At 48.1% G+C, this 16,447-nt stretch overlaps 1 protein-coding gene across 2 annotated transcripts in view; it reads right to left on the bottom strand.

Annotated features, from left to right (window-relative positions):
• The window catches only part of BRINP2 (BMP/retinoic acid inducible neural specific 2), a 101,354-nt gene extending 84,913 nt beyond the window's left edge, over positions 1 to 16,441 (bottom strand). For both annotated transcript variants that reach the window (XM_019646387.1, XM_019646379.1), the window contains exon 1: positions 15,932 to 16,441. The gene's annotated coding sequence lies outside the window, so the exon portion shown is untranslated. The remainder of the gene's footprint in view (positions 1 to 15,931) is intronic.
• Positions 16,442 to 16,447: the final 6 nt, after the last annotated feature.

Below are 16,447 nucleotides of genomic sequence, written 5' to 3'. Positions count from 1 at the left end.
CTCCATCACTAAGGAGCCTGTCTTTCATTGTCCCTCCTGCCTCCTTTCCTCTCATACCTCTTCTGAGTGCAAGGTGGTCAGGTCTCACTGGGACTCAGCCTCTGTCTCCCCCTGTTTCGTGTGACCTCAGGCTAATCACAAGCTTGCCTGCCTGGCATCTTCCTGATCGTAAAAGGGGCAACTGTCTAGTATACATGTGTAGAAAGTCTAAAACGATGTTTGGCACATGTCCGCTCCTTCCTTGGAAATCAGGGTTGGGAAATTCTCTGTCAGTGTCAGGTGACCCTCCTCCAGCTTTTCATTAATGAAGGAGGTATGGATGGAGTCCCACCGTGAAGTATGCCTCTACCTAGTGTGATTCATGTTGTACAAAGAAGGAAATTGAAGTAACCGGGACTCCTGGCTGGACTGTAAATCCCGGTGAACCACATCCCACAGGCACTCAGGAGAAGATCCAGGATCTGGGAGCCAAGCTGTCTCTCCCTCAATTCCTTCGCACTCAGGACCGTAAGTGTGACCTCCGTAATCTCCTCATTAACCCTTTGAAGGTACTGACAAGGAAAGGTCTCCTGTTGCCACGTGTCATCTCTAGGCCCCGGCAGTACAAGAGACTGAATATACCTCCCGGTGCCAAGCGCTGGGATAAGCAGTGTGTGTGTGTGTGTGTGTGTGTGTGTGTGTGTGTGTGTGTGTACTAATTTATTCCTTACAATAATATCGGCATCATGAGTCTCTTTGTATTAAGCTTAGGAAACAGAGGGCCAAAGAAGTGAAGTAACTTGCCAAAAGCCAAAATGAGAATTGTGTCATCCAGCGCAGCTAGCCCCTTGAGGGACGCTTCTCTTGTTCAGGAACCATGAGCGGGGGAGGAGTTGAGAGGGGAATAGAGTGACAAGGGCCAGGCTGTCGCGTCCCATATCAAGGTGTCAGCAGGCCGGCCAGGCCTTCAGCCCACTGTGGGGTTTGGTGGGCACCGGGTACTGCAGCTAATTGCTCTTCATGAATCATCCTCGTCAGATTGTTTTGCCAAGCACATCCTGTGTTTAAGTACAGCAAAATCTTTCAGAGGTTCAGGCAGTTTTTATGATAAACTCCCTGATGAATTAGGGGCGATGATCCCAGGCCTTCGTGGATAGAAGAGAATCCTGGGGCACCAAGGTAACATGGCTCCCAAATTGGTTATATCTTCTGGAGCTTTCGTTCTTCCCTGGCAGAAATTTCCAGAGCCTCACTACTGGAGGAGAGGCTGTGTGATAGAGCAGTTAACAGGGCAGCCTCTGGAGGCAGAGGGCCTGAGTTCAAATCCCACCCTACTGCTTTCTAACTGTGTGATCTTGAGAAGATACTGGCCTCTCAGCATCTCAGCTTCAACCTCGGTGAAATGGGGATACTAAAAGTGTCTGACTCATAAGATGATTTTGAGAAGTGACTGAGTTAATATAATACATATTAAAAATGTAGAATAGCGCCTGGTAAATATTATATGCTTAACAAATAAGTGATGGCTATTACAACAAACGCTTCTCCAGACTATAAGCTATCCCCCACTGTCACTGAGTTCCCCCGACTCCATGCTCACCTTGTCCCTTCTCTCCTCTAGAAATTTAGCAGCAGTAGAGCCGGGCTGTGATATCTTTCTTGTCCCGTAGGTGCTGCGCATTCCTTTATGGCAATGTTTTCCATACCAAATCCAGCAAAATGTAATAGGTTTTTAGCCATAAAATCAAAAAATAAATAAGAGTATCAAGGTCAAGGCATATTGGAAATATTTGGTGACAACATGTTTCTTTATTGCAGAACTTTTCAGAACCTCTAACATTCTAAGTACATCGTCCACCTTCAGTTGTGCAGGAGAGAAATAGAACCATGTTCCCCCACTCTTGCAAGCACAGACCTTTTTTCCTTCACGATGCTCATTAATTCCTTAAGGGACAGTAACGTTCTACTGAACTGTGTTGGGTAACATTTCATTTGCATTGTCCTAAAATGGCATTTCTCAAAGTGTGCTCTTTATCTGGCCTGCTTCTAAAAGGCAGTTTTCTGAATTTTGCACAAGACCTACAGAATCCAACTGTCTGCACGAGGGGCTGAAGATTCTACGTTTTAACAAGCTCCCCAGGCGCACATTAAATTTTGAGCACCACTGCCTTAAAGAAAACACTTTCCTAATTTGGGAATTCTATAAATTTGAAACCCTGACTACTAAATTTTCCTTAATAGGAAGTGTACTTGTTAACTTCCCAGAAACCTGTATTTTCATGAAAAGTGGGTGCCGTGGGATAGATGGGGAGGCTTGTTTGTTTAATTGCATAGACCTTGGAAGTTTTCCCTGTGCCAGGTATTGTGTCAAGGAACTCGGGATACAGATAAGACTCAGATCCTGCCTCCAAGGTGTTTAGAATCTAGAATGAAGGATGAACCAGGACCAGATGAACCTCTCAGCCTCTTGCCGAGAGCCACTGTAGGACCTTGGCTGCAGTGGCCTTAGGAGTGAAGTTCACATGGGATTCAGTGGGCTGCTTCTGGGAATTAAAGCAGAGAAGGGAGAATTAATTTCTCTTCTAAATGGCTCAGTCACAAATGAACCACCAAGATATTGGTTTTCATTTTGTTTTGTTTTTGATATCCTGGAGAATAAAAAAATGTAGTAGCAAACAGGACAAAGAAGTCACTGAAGCAAAGGATGAGAGTGGGAAGTCAGGGGAGGGAAAACCTAATAGCTAGATGAATTATGGGGAGAGAAAAAAACCCAACCCTGCTGACTCCGTTCAGTTTCAGGTGAGAAATAACAGGATTAGAATGTCAAATTGCTGAGTCCTGCAGACCTGAACTATAAACCTTCCCGAAGCTACTCAGCTTTTTCCCTCTGCAGCCACTAATTAAATATTGCCTTGAAAGAAATAAAATAAAACAAAGCCTTTTTTAAAAAAGTCAAATAGAATGCATATCATTAGTCTGTAATGGGGCTGGGTATCTGGTTGACCTGTACTAGGAGCTGAAAGTAGAGCAATCTGTAGTAGGGCCATCAAGATAACGGGGAGCTTATCTCTTCCTTAAACTTTTCATAATCACTTCTTAGTCCAGGTGCAACCTGGGTAGCATCTTATTTTCATATGTAATCTCTTGGCCCGAACTAGCAGAAATGAGAAATGTGTGGGATTCCCCTTTCAGTGTGATTTATACAAAGCTGTAAAGCAGAGGATCCTAAGGACGTGATAAGCAGTAGTTGAAGTCCAAATATCATCCATGTGTCCAACTGGAGAAACAATCACGCAAAGCTCAGGAGTTGCTCCAAATCGAGCTGGCTCAACAATTCAGTATCCTCTGTACTCTTCTCGCCTTTTATCCAGATGGTATCTTTCTATACTGTTTACTTTCCTGCACGCAAAGCTTCCTGCATCAGTACGTTTCTAAGTCTCTTCTCAGTCATGTTGTGAAAACACGGTGTCTGTGTCCCAAGGTTGGTAGTTGGTGTCTTTATGATCGAATACCTGACTCTAGCACCTGAGGCCACTGGCAGTCCATTTTGCATGTCACTCCGCTCTCCTCTGTGGAGCAGGCCTGCCACCAAATAAGAATTGAACCGACGGAAGCCCTCACAGAAATATCACTGGCTCTGTGTTCTTCTGTTGTTTGCCTGAGCAAAATCTATCATTACTCCCTATGCATATGGCGTGTGTCAACTGTTTTAAAATTAGCCAATTTTCCTAAGCATAAAAATGGATTTTTGTCATATCACATGAACTATATATCACAGAAACAAACCAGTTTTTGTTATGGCTTTTTTTTTTCCTTTCCAAAATGCATTAAGTCTTTTTAAGTCACTGCCAAATCCAGTTCGTTGACTGCATTTGTGAGATACATTTAAAGAAACGAAGCGGGGTGGGGGGAACCTCACACAGTGCTGTCACCTGGAAAGAAATCTAGTTCACTACCACATCAACCGTACCTAGGAGGCTGGATGGCTTCACCTGCTTTTAAATAATAAACACAGCATCTGAACGCTGCCCTTCAACTGAACTGAACGTTTAGGATAGGGAAAAATTATAAGCATACAAATAAGATGATTAAGAAAAAGAAGTGTCATTTATTGAGCATGCTTTATGTACCAGACATTATGGGGAGTGCTAATGGTGCATTATTTCATTTCATACTCAGTGTGAGTTTTACTGTATCCACTTGACAGATGTGTAGCCTGAGGCTTGCATAGGTAAGTGACTTGGGGAGGTCGCATAGCTAGAATCTAGCAGAGCCTGCCCAACACTTGAACCCAATCATCCCTGGTCCTATTCCCTTGATGGCAAAGTCCCCTCATGTGTCAGTGAAAGCTCTTTAGACCTCTAGCGACATGATATGGAGACATCAGGGGGCACCTCTGTGAATGCTTACATTCCTGGCTTCTCCTCTTAATGAACGTTTTGTGGGTTATCATGGCTTTGGTTGCCTTGGGTTTCTCTCGGTCAAATCAGTCCTGATTTAGCTTTGGAGGAGGAGGAGGTGGGAGAGACGGGCTGTCCTGCATTCTCCCCTCAAAGCACAAGGCACTCTCTTTAAGGACTGTGCATCAGAGCAGGATTTCTGAGGGTTCCGACTGTGCCCTGCATGCCCCCCCCCGCCCCCCACCATGATTGAGATCAGCAATGATGCAAGATATGCGCTGAACGGCCAGCTGTCTGCACGGTTCATTTTGAGGGGCCTAGAGTTCCTCTCAAGAGGGAAAAACACGAGGCTCCTACTTGGGTTAAAAATCTGTGAATTTCTCTTTCTAAATGCTTGAGTGTTAATTGAGAGGGCAGCATATTAAATCGTTATTAGTTATTAATACTTCAGCGCAAATTAGTTGATCAGGTTACTGAGAGGTGTGAAGGGCCCTGAGGGAAAGCCATCATTTTGAAGGAGGTGGTGGGGAGTTGCCAGGGAGGGATGGCTTTTGGTGGCTGCAGGGGCTGAGTGGGTGCTGGCAGCAGGGGTTGCTGGCCTTCCCAGGGAGAATGGGCGGAGCAAGGATGGAGGGAAGACCACAGTATTGCTTTTAACACACACACACACACACACACTCATACAACATATGCACAAAGTCCTAATAATGAAAGAGAAACAGAGAAGTTCACATGCTAAGGAAATTCAGCCAGGATCCAGGAATTGCGTGACAGTCTGTAGGCTAGTTGTCACTGGACTCTTTGAAGAATAATGCCATCCATGTTTAGCTGGATTATTGGCAAATAAACAGTGATGCTTTTTGTTCAGTTATGGAAACTACCGTTTCCATTGCTTAAAATGTTACCATTAAAAAAGATCTTTACATCTCTCAGTGGGGTCTCTATAAATGCTAGTAACACAAAACTGTGGTGTGTGTGAAGATATTATTGTAAAAGAAGCCAAAGCGAGTGTTTTCAGAACTAAAACACTGAAGTTTTGCGAAGTTTTGGGAGTTAAGTGTAGGCACAGAAAAAGCGATCTTTTGTTCATTTCCTAGAAATTGAAGGAAGNAACGCAGACTTTGGCCTCTAGGGGTCTCTAGTGACCCGAGGCTTCAGGAGGATGCTGGCGGTACTCGGTTATCCCGAAGGGCTCAAATCCCAAAGAGCTAAGATTGCGGAAACGTAAAGAGGAACATGCACGGAGCCCCCAGAGCCCCATCACCCGCGGAACACTGCTCATCCACACCCCCCTGCTGCTGCCTGACGGCCGATTTCTACAATAGTATGCTGAGTGGCAAAACGCCAATGAAGGGGAGGCAGAAATTAACTGCCCCCACACCCCTTACTGAGGTTTAAGCATCCCTCTGCCTCAAGGAGATCCCAAGGACTTCCCTCTGCAGCCCCACCCCGCACTCTTCCAGGATGCCCCATCTACCAAACTGGTGCTTAGGATGCTGCACAGGCCTGGGAGAGAGGAAGAGAGCAGGATCCCCTAATCACCAAGCCCCCCACCCCGCCCACTGGGGCTGGACACTGATGGCCAGGCTCTCCCTGAGGCTGGGGGTGAAGCAGGGAAGGGGCAGTGAGGGAGGGCCGCAGCCCAGGTCCTAGGAGACTTCAGTGCCCTGCGAAAGCAGAACCACCGGAGGCCAGAGGGCCCAGAGAGAGTTCTGTAAAACCTCACAACGGAGGAGGATTGTAAAAAGTAAGAAACTCTGAGAGAACCAATATTACTCCCCATTTATGCTGAAAGAGGCTGCAGGGTTTGGTGACAAGACCCCGTCGCTTGGGTTTGAATCCCAACTCGACTAATGCACACGCTGTGAGATCTCGGATGATGGACTTAACCTCTCTATACTTAATTTTTCTCATCTTTGAAATGGGAATAACATTATTTCCTTCGTGGGGAGTTGCTAGACTTGCCTAAGATCTTACAGCCGGTAGCACAGGGTCCAGCACTGTGCCTGACACACAGCTGGCGTTTATTTACAGGCGTTGAATTCCATGCATCTTCAGTCATCAAGGACAAGGGAGGACAACAGTAATGTGTCCTTGGCTCACTGAACTCCGCAGGTGTGTGGGGGTGGATGAGAGTCTCGTATTTTAAAATCAATTTGCTATGTCACCTGTTATTTTAAATGAATCACAAATCTTGCTTTTGAAAGGAACTCTGTAGTATGGCTGTTTTCAGTGTGTTTTGAACAGCTTTCAGGCTTCAAGGAGATGCCTCCCATGTGTGGGTGAGGAAAGAGAAGTGACAGGTGAGGGCGCTCCAGGCCCCCAGGCCAGGTCCAATCAGGGCAGTCTGCTTTTCTCTGCTTCATATGTTGGGGTTCTAGGTAAGGGTTTATTTGATTAGCGTCTTCTGCTTTTGCAAAAGGTTAAAAACCACTGCAAATGTATTTTTGTGTAATTCAGGGAAACCTTTTCCGCTGAGCCTAAGGACACTCAACTCTTATTTTGTTTGTTTTGAAAGCCTGCTCTCTTAAAAAAAGAGCAGACCTGTATTCAGAAACAGAGGCAATTGAAATATTCAGCCCACACACACAGTAGCCAGTATGTAAAGCATAGCACCTGAAACTGTATAGCATTTTTGAATGTGCATCAGCCTGCTTGGCCTGCCCCAGAAATCCCCCAAGGGTCTAACAACACTTCCATCCCACCCCTGACTGATGTAGCCCAGGTCCTGGCGCAGTTACCCTGACCTTGACCACAAAGGTGCCCTTCCCCTGGACATGACCTAGGACAGTGATCACAGTGCAAAGCCCAGATCCCCAGAGCATGTGCTTTGGGATCTGACAAGCCCGAATTCTAACCTGGGCTCTGCCACTACCCAGCCGTGTGACCTTGGGGCAGTTATTGAATCTCTCTGAACATTAATGTCCTCATCTATAAACAAAAGAGAACAGCCCTTCTCAGAGACTTGTTAGATGATTAAATGAGACAATGCCTGCGAAGCACTTAGCATGGTGCCTGGCATATGGTGACTACTGCCAGGAAGTGCCTGATTCACTGGCATGGAACGGCATACAGTGAAGCGACCACCGACACTGACCTCAGCTAAGTGCCATCATTGTTCTCTGCGGAACTCTGTGTCTTAGGAGCCTTCCTGCTTGGGGACACAAAAGCAGCAGCCGAAAAACAGCAGCCATTTTCTGAATGCCCATGGTGTGGCAGGTACTTTGCTGATATTTTTAAATCATTGTCTTTAATCTTCACGATGTTCGTACAAGACAAGGGGTTATCATCTCCATTTTACTAGAGGGGATACTGACACGCCAAGAGGTTCTAGAACATATCTAAGGTCACACAGCAAGTGGCCAAGACTAGACTGAAGCCCAGATTTGACCCAGAGATCAGAGGCCTTTTCTCCCCACCCCGCCCACTCTCAGAGCTTTCCTGCCAGGAAGGCAGGGCGCATGATGTGGGGACAGGGGACATGGTGTGGCCCTGAATGGCACCTCTTCGGTGCTTCGCCTTCTTCAGTTGCAGTCTGTAAACAGGAATGATACTTCTTCATAAGGTTGTAATAAAAATTAAATGAGATAATATAAGTAAAAACGAACCTAGTATAGTTTTTATCCTAAAGCAGGCTTTGGATGTACGTTAAATATGTATGAACTTGGCCTACCTATTTCACGTGCTCCCCAAATCATTTCTTTACCCTTATTATGAGAAATACTCATAGAGAAGATACATGTGTATGTATGTGCATACGTGTATATTGTGTGTATGTATGTGTATGCACGTGCATACATGGGTACATGTGTGTATACATGCACACATATATGGAAAATTATAGCACAGCTACCACCCAGGTCAGGAAACAGAACAGCCAGCATCTCGGAAGCACCCCCACCTCCTGCATCTCCCTCCCTAATCAAATTCCCATTTCTCCCTCCAGTCCAAGTCACTTCTCATCCTGTTAAAACATAATTTTCTTTTCCCCTTTTGCTCATATCTCTGGTTGCCTCCAACCTTTTGGCTGTGCCTGTCACTTCACTAAGGTTCTGAGTGACACGTCATTCATAGGAAAGAACTGAAATAAAGTGGTTCAGCAGAGCAGGGAAGCACGTGCATGCGTGCGTGCGTGCGTGCGTGTGTATCTGTGTGTGTGTGCGTGCGTCCGCGCCTTCTTCCTTTGTGGAGAGAGGAAAACCAGATGCCTTGTGAGATATGCCTTAACCCCAAAGAACAGAAAAGGCAAGTGGACCGATGGGCGAGAGGTTTGGGAACAGCTGGGCAATTTGCTGCCCCCCGAGACCACCCAGGACCGAGTCCGCTATCTCCAGCGGTGAGGTGCGGACATCATGGCAGCAAGGGCTTGGTGACAGAGTACCATTTCTCTCCTTTAGATCCCCCCATTCTATCCCTCCCTGGACTTTCTCCCTTCTTCAATAAAAAAATCAGGTCTCAAATTAAATGTTCTATCTTTGAAGAGACCTTTTCATGACCACCACCTCAGTCATTCTGTCCTACAATTCTCTGTTTTAATAATCTTCTTCATGATCAGTACCTAAAATTTCTCTCATTACTTGGTCTCCCTGTTGCCTCCCTTGGGTACCATAGTAATAAACAATATGGACTTGGAATCTGAACTGCGTTAGAATGCCAGCTACCCCATTTACTCACTGTGTGACCTTGGACAAATTGTTTAACCTCTCTGAGCCGCCAATGTATCATCTATAACATGGGAATATAGGATTTATTAAAATGGTAGTTATGGGATCCTTTGGTGAAGTAGATGAGTGAAAGTATGTAAAAGCTTTCAGTACAGTGCCTGGCGCATAAGTACTATGAAAGTGTTAGCTATAATCAGCGATGTTAATAGTCATTATTGAGATTATCACCCTACCTTCCCTCTAAGAATAGGAGCAACTTGATGGCAGGACTTTTATCTGGTGTTCTCTGCCGAATCCCCAGTGCCTAAGAAGAGTTCCCGGCACATATTTATAATAATCTACCAAATAAATATTTCCTGAGAAATAATGCCTTACAACCCCAGTCCCAACCCTGCCTCTGTGTGCAGGAGATAGCCACATAAACAGATCATTACAGTGTGGTGGGTAGAGTCCGGAAACAGAGTTTGCGTGATGTGTAGGAGTATAGAGAAGGAGGCAATTAATTCTCTCCCAGCATCTCAGGGAAGCCTTCACAGAGGAGATAATCCTTAGACTCTTGAAGCTCAGTAACCCTCAGGAAACAGAGAATGGGGCACGAAAGTTTCTGCAGGAAAACAACACAGCGCGCCTGACAGCCTTCGAGTGCTGAGCCGAGAGGGAGCAGCCTGTTGTTTCTGGTTGCTGGAGTGACAAGGGGGGACGTGGAGAGGTGCAAGGAGAGGCTGTTACACCAGCTCATGAAGGATCTCCTGTTGGTCATGCTGAGAAATTTGGATTTTATTCTGAGAGTAGTGGGAGTCACGGGAGAATTACAATAAAGGGAGACGCATTAATCGAATTGACCATTTTGAAAGGTCGCCCTACCTACAAGGAGGAGACTGGACTGGCTAGCCTTCCAGGCAGGAAACAGGAAGACCAAGTGTTGGGAAAGTCTAGGTGAGACGGGACGAGGACCTGACAAACGAAAGTGGGAGGGAGAAGAATGGCTTTGAGAAACCATTGAGAGGTGAACCTTGTTGGGTCTTGGGGGTTGACTGGCTGTGGGGTGCGGGGTGAGAGAAAGTGGAGCCCAGGACAACCCATATTTCTTCATTAGGCCTCTGGGGGCGTTGGTTGTATCATTAACCAAAGCAGGGAATTTGGAGAATGGCATCGTTTTGCGTGGGAAATCAGTGCATAATAAGTTCACCTTTGGACATTTAAACCTTGGCGCTATCGAAGTGAAGACCCTTGGTAAGGCAGGATGTCGGCATTTGTTGACGTCTGCCACGTGCCTGGCACCTTGTGTATTTTATCTTATTTAACATTCAGAATGACCCTTCTAAAGATGGGGCATTATTATGTTTTATTTTCTAGACTAGATGATGAAACTGCGGCTCAGAGAGGTAATCACCCCTACTTTCCATAGCTAACGTTGAAGAACAGTAAGTAGGCCAGTTTGATTAATAAGCAGGACTGGATGAAGTGCATACAAAGAGGAGAATTAGAAAAGAAAGTTCTAAAGATATTTGGGGGTAGATCATGGAAAACTTCACATGGAGATATTCACCGCCCCACAGGGATGTTGTGAGAATCAGGTGGGAGAAAGCTTGTAAAACATTTTGTAAAAATGTTGTAAAACATTCTTTCTTACCCCCCACCCACCACGCTATCAGCATATCTGGTTTGAAGGAAAGCTCTCAGAAGGAAAGCTGATAATGTGGTAGAGATGAGAAGGAAGAAGGGGATTGGAAAATCAGACACACCCAGCTGATCCCAACAGTCGCGTCCTCACACTTTGGAGTGAGACCCTAAAGATAACTGACTTGGTTACAAGTATTTTGACTGTCAGGCAGAAACTCGAAAATATTAGGATAAAACTACCAGGCTGCCTACCTGCTAATTGTTTGCATGTGAACTGACAGGTGCAAAGCTCCACAAACACCTTGGGTGGGCTGAGTCCCAGTTGATGAGGCCCCCCTCAAATGTGAGCCAGCGTAAGCTCTTTGTGCCCCCCTTGACTTTAGATCCCCGAAGCACAAGGCCAGAGGCTCTCCGAGCTGCTTGGCATCACTTCTTCCATGTTCTCTCTTTCTACGTTCTGACGCCTCCTGTCTCCCGCCTCTGCCCTTCGTCCACATTACCTGTCACTGCTCTGCAGGGCCTAGACCAGCACTGTCAAAAGAAATATAATGCGAACCCCTTCTATGGTTTTAACTTTTCTAATAGCCACATTAAAGAGTAAACATTTGGATGAAACTCATCCTAATACATTTTATTTAACCCAAAATATCCAGGATATTCTCATGTTGACCTGTAATCAACATTTAAAAACCACCGATGAGATAGTTTACTTTTTTTTTTTAAGTATCTCTTCAAAATTCAGTGTGTATGTTACAGTACACAAGTGCTCAAAGGCCCCACGTGGCCAGTGGCTGGCGCATTGGTAGCACAGGGCAGGCTGGCGCTCGGTTCTGTGTGGTATCAGACTGCCCACTCCCTGTGCTCCATCAAGCATCCCAGAAATATTTGCATTTCACGCGAGCTTCAGTAAAAGGAACTCCCTGTGGAAGATCCCATGCTGTCACCATGTTACTCAACTTGACTTCAGTCTGCATGGCAGGGGGACGATTTCAAGAGAAATCAACCTGCACCCTAATTGGTCAGATGAGACCCGCCCAGTGCAGCCCCCAGTCTGCAGTATAACTGAGCTGCCTCTCTCTTCACACCCAAAGAGAAGAGGCTTTCACCTCCAGTCACTAACCACACAGGCAGGGCCTGAGCCCCCTAACATGGCCATGTTTACTTGTGAATAAGAAAGACAAAAGGCATCTGTACCTGTCCAACCACAGGGCTATTTAACACAGGAAACTAAGGTGGCAGCAAGGCCTGCGGGAGGCTTTTCAAGAGACAGTCCACATCCCTCAGGACTTGTCCCAAAGTGAACTACTGGGGCTATGGAATCAGGGAGACAGGGTTTTAGGGGATTTCATATGCTGTGACCTCAGGCTAGTCATTCCAATCTCAGTGCCTGATAGGGACTTTCTCCATGTGGGAATGGGGCCACCCAAGCAACCGGTGACATGCAGGGTGAACAGATGTCTGAAGCCAAGTGGAGGCCGATGAGTAGAGTGGTTGCATCACCAGTTCTCTCCTAGGACCGAGGCTTTGCCTGACTTTCTCTCCAGGGAACCAGGCTCCCTGCTCGAGCAGAGGTGTGCGGCTGGCCGGCCGCAGCCATCCCCTGGTGGCCTGCAGCCCTTGGCCCTTCCTTGGTGCTGCCCAGGCTAGCGGACAGCCTGTCCCCTCTGCTGCTCAGCTGAGCAGACACAGTACCCCATGGTACAGCTGCAGGCAAGGCCAACCCCGCCCCTTCTGCTTTTTGTGGCCTCCTCCTTTGTGACTGCTACAGCGTATGTTTTATTAAAAGGGAAGGAGGAAGGGAGACAAGAGGTGATGTACGTGGGCACGCTCAAGAATCTTAAGATTGAAACTCGGCTCAGTGCGCAATGCCTAAAGGCTTTGGCATTTTGCTGGCTCCGAGTAAACCCCAACAGGGACATTTGAGTGGGGAGACAGGAACTGGAGGAAAAGCAAGGCTCTCTCTTAGGAGAGGCTGATGCTGAAATATGAGAAGATTTTCTCATGCTTGCTTGAATTTTGCCTGCTTTCCCCCAATACTTTCCATTTTGGTTTAATGTGCGGCTGATACGGACTGGGCTTGAGAGTGGGTGGGAGGCTTGGTGGTGGTCAACGCCTGATGAGACATTCGGTGTTCCAGGGTCCTCTGCCTGGTCAAAGGGCAGCTTCCTCTAGGCCAACATGTGCTTCAAATAATTTAGCCAGGTGTGTGGTATTTCCAGGGCCCCAGGGGGGAAGTGGCACAGGGTAAGTGCCCACAGAACCACGCAAGCTTGATGTTTCCGGCCCTTTCAACTGTGCTGCCTCTAGCACCTCCGCCAGCTGGAGTCTTTTCCCCATTTCTCCCTCTCCAAACAAATCCCACCTGTGCTCCATAGCACAACGCAAATCCTCCCTCCTTGGAATACTGATAGCTCTCATTATCTGTGCCAATCAATCACGGATTAATTAGGTCAGCCGCACGCATCTCTTGTATTGAACTGCTGTCTGGAATGTACACCATCATTTTCCCTTTTCCCAGATGGAAGCCAATTCTCCTAATTAGACGGTAAGATCACTGAGGGCAAAGGCAAGGTCTTATAAGACTTTGAACCCCCGCCGCCCTTAGGTCATTGCCAGAGGGGAAGCTGTATGTCACTGCAACCTCCCCTTCCTGTAGAGTACAGGACAACTGAAACACGTGACAGTCATCAAAATTCAACCAGTCCCTAGAAGTCTCGGAGCCTGGGGTTGGCTTAGCAGTGGTGAGACCCACACCCCATACCATGCGTCCTCTTCGTTGCCGTGTGACCCAGAGGAAGAATCTTTCCAAGATTCTCGACCCTCGCTTTTCCAAGAAAGAGACTAAACTCATTCTAGCTCTATTTCTTAGGGTAATCAAAGACAAATGAGACAATAAGCCATGTGAGGATTAATTAGATGAGCTCCCTAAGATGCTCCCAGCCTTTTGGGAAAGGAAAGGATGCCATTATAAAATGTAGACAAGGTCTTATTTCAGAGAAAGAGTTGAATCGCCAAAAATGCGCTGCGCAACGGGGAAAACAAAACACTAACTAGGAAACCTCGGCACTCAGCACCCCAGTCAGCAGGAAGTGCCCACTCAGATGTCCGTCCAGATCGCCTCTTGTTTGTGAGCTGGGAAGGGAGTTGGGAGCGCCTTCCTGGAGGGAACCTCTTTTATGAGACGGGATACTTCCCAGGGGCTAGCCCATGCCTGGGGAAGGGGACCAGGAGCTGACGACGCAGGGACCTTCTTTGCCCTCTGGCCTTGCTCAGTAAACAACCTGTTATAGGGGGCCAGAAAGGAACGCCCAGAGGGTGATCTTTAAGGGCCCCAAGGGAGAAGATGCTCCCCATCCTTGAGACGGGCCCAGTGCTAGCAGGACAGGAACCCTCCTCCTTCCGCAGCCCTTCTTTCCTCCCCTCTTTCTGGTGCCCACACTGCAGCACACATCACTCCGTTCTGGGAGACAAAGCCGGCCCCATTTCTGATGAGGAGGGAGAAGCCAGAGTCAAGGATGCTTCTGTCTTCTCCATGGCTGCAGCCCAGCTGTCAGACCCTTTGGAGGCAGCTGCGCTCCAGCAGGGAAGACCGCCGTCTGACATTTGCTTCCTTTCCCTCAAACATTGCACGGTATCCACGCTCCTCACCTACCCAAAGTCATATCCCTCCTCAAGAAGCAAAGCATGCATCTTTCCCCAGAGTAGGCAGCAGCTGTGACACTGGTGAGGTTTCAGGACCACTGTGGTAGCTTTGCTTGGTCATGCCCCCAAAACGGCAAAGCAACTTATTCCGGCTGAGAGGGAACTCCAAGAGTCGTGCCTTACACAAATAACACACACACACACACACACACACACACACGTGTGTGAAGTCAAGAGGGAGCACACACCAACTCCAGCATCACTTTGCTGTTGCCTGATGTCATCAGACTGCCCCCCAGGGGATTCTGTAAAAGACTTGAGCTGCTTGGGTAATGCTGGCATCGCATGTATTCTAGAGAGCGTGGTCAGAGAGTGACCATTCAACGTGCCCATGTCTGGGGAATGACAGAGGCAGAAATACTTGGCTGGCAGTATGGCTTGAACCTCCTGCTTGGGCTGTGCTCACATATCATTGTCCCTGCTGGATAAGGCCCAGATCACCCAGCTGTAAGCATGGTCTGTTTGAATTGCTATCCTTTGAACAAAACATTCCTTCCTGCTCAAGGCACCTGGCTCCTAGGGCTGGCAAGAGCACACACACACTTCTTTACAGAAGGGGCTGTTCAGTCAGGTTACAGTGCATTAGCTTGGCTGTTAGTTAATATTTGGCTCAGGTCTACATGGCCTGGATAAATATGGTGAGGAGAAAACTCCTCTGGGCTGGAACAGCAGCTCGCAAGTTCAGACTCCTACGAAGAAGGCATGCTCCAGCCACTGGGGCCTGGGCAGAGAGCTGCCCATGCATGGTTGTGTTGGCAGCCTGCTTCCTGCATACAGCTGTGAGCGCGCGCACACACACACACACACACACACACACACACACACACACACACACAGGCAGGCAGCATTAGGCTGTGTACCCAGATGATCACAGAACCAGGGAGAGAGATGGCTAGATAATGTCAGCCTGCCCCTGCTTCCAGCACAGCAGCGTGCTGCCAGGCTCCGCTCCATCAATGGGCTTCTGCCACCTCCCTGGGGACACTCCTTGCAACCCTCTGGGTTCAGTCTTCAGAATTTTTTTTTTCTTGGCCGCATGTTCATGGGAGAAAAACACAGACCTCTACAGACATGCCACAGAACCCGATGGACATGTGACGATGGACGTACACATGTGTCATGTATCACAGCCCCAGCTCTGTGGGTCCTTCCCAAACACTGAACCGCGTGCAGTTCCGTGGAGCCTGGGCTCAGTAGGCAAAAGCCCTTGTCATTTCCGTAATTATGCAGCCCAGTTGGATTTTCTGCAGCTAATGGGAGTTGCGCTAACTTTGAGGACTTAAACCAGGCAAAAGCAATATAGGTCAGGCAGAGTTTCCAAGCGGTGTGACAGCCGTGCGACACCAGGGAGCAGTAACAGGGCCAGCTCTAGCTCAAGCCCAAAGTCCTCTGCTCGGCTCCACCAGACAGAAACGAAGCTGTGGGCTCACTCCCTCTGCCTGCAGCTGCCAGGAGCCAGGGCAAGAGGGCTGTAGGGGGGCAAAGGATCCCCTCACCAAGGGGCACACCGAAAGGACAATGGAACGCAGACAGAGAAAAATCGCCCAAACCCTGCACCGTTACCTTGAATCCTTGCAAGAGCCCTCCTGGCTGTATCAGCTGCTCCCCAAACCTCCGCCGACAGGGAGGAGACTCCTAACAGATTCCAGGTTTTCCTGCAACATTTCCAGTGGCAGCTTTCCAAAGTTTCTACTTCATGATTTCTTGTGGCTCTTTCTCCTTTGGGAAACGCGAATGCCTCCCCTTCAGCGGGTGAGAGGGAAAGGAAGTGTCTTCAAATTCCCTTACTCCCGGCTCTGGGGCCACCGCCGCCGCTCATCACTTGCCGGCTGCCTTCCCACCGAGCAGCCTGGATCCCTGGCACCCGAAGCAGGTCTGAAGTGGGGCTTCGGCGCCACCGGGCCGGAGCGCGAGCGCGGGTGGGAGAGGGAAGGAAAGTGCAGCACCCGATCGGGGGTATCCCCTGTCCCTCCACCAAAGAGAAACCCACGATCTTGCCTTCCTTGCAACTCTGAAGGGACTCACGCGCCCTTTCCCTCTCCCGAAGCCAGTGCCTCGCACATGTGCAAAGCCCGTGCC

This window comes from Hipposideros armiger, unplaced genomic scaffold (genome assembly GCF_001890085.2).
Source record: "Hipposideros armiger isolate ML-2016 unplaced genomic scaffold, ASM189008v1 scaffold_6, whole genome shotgun sequence".
Taxonomy (NCBI): domain Eukaryota; kingdom Metazoa; phylum Chordata; class Mammalia; order Chiroptera; family Hipposideridae; genus Hipposideros; species Hipposideros armiger.
The sequence above is the reverse complement of the archived record's forward strand: the minus strand, read 5'-3'. Positions and strand labels throughout refer to the sequence as shown.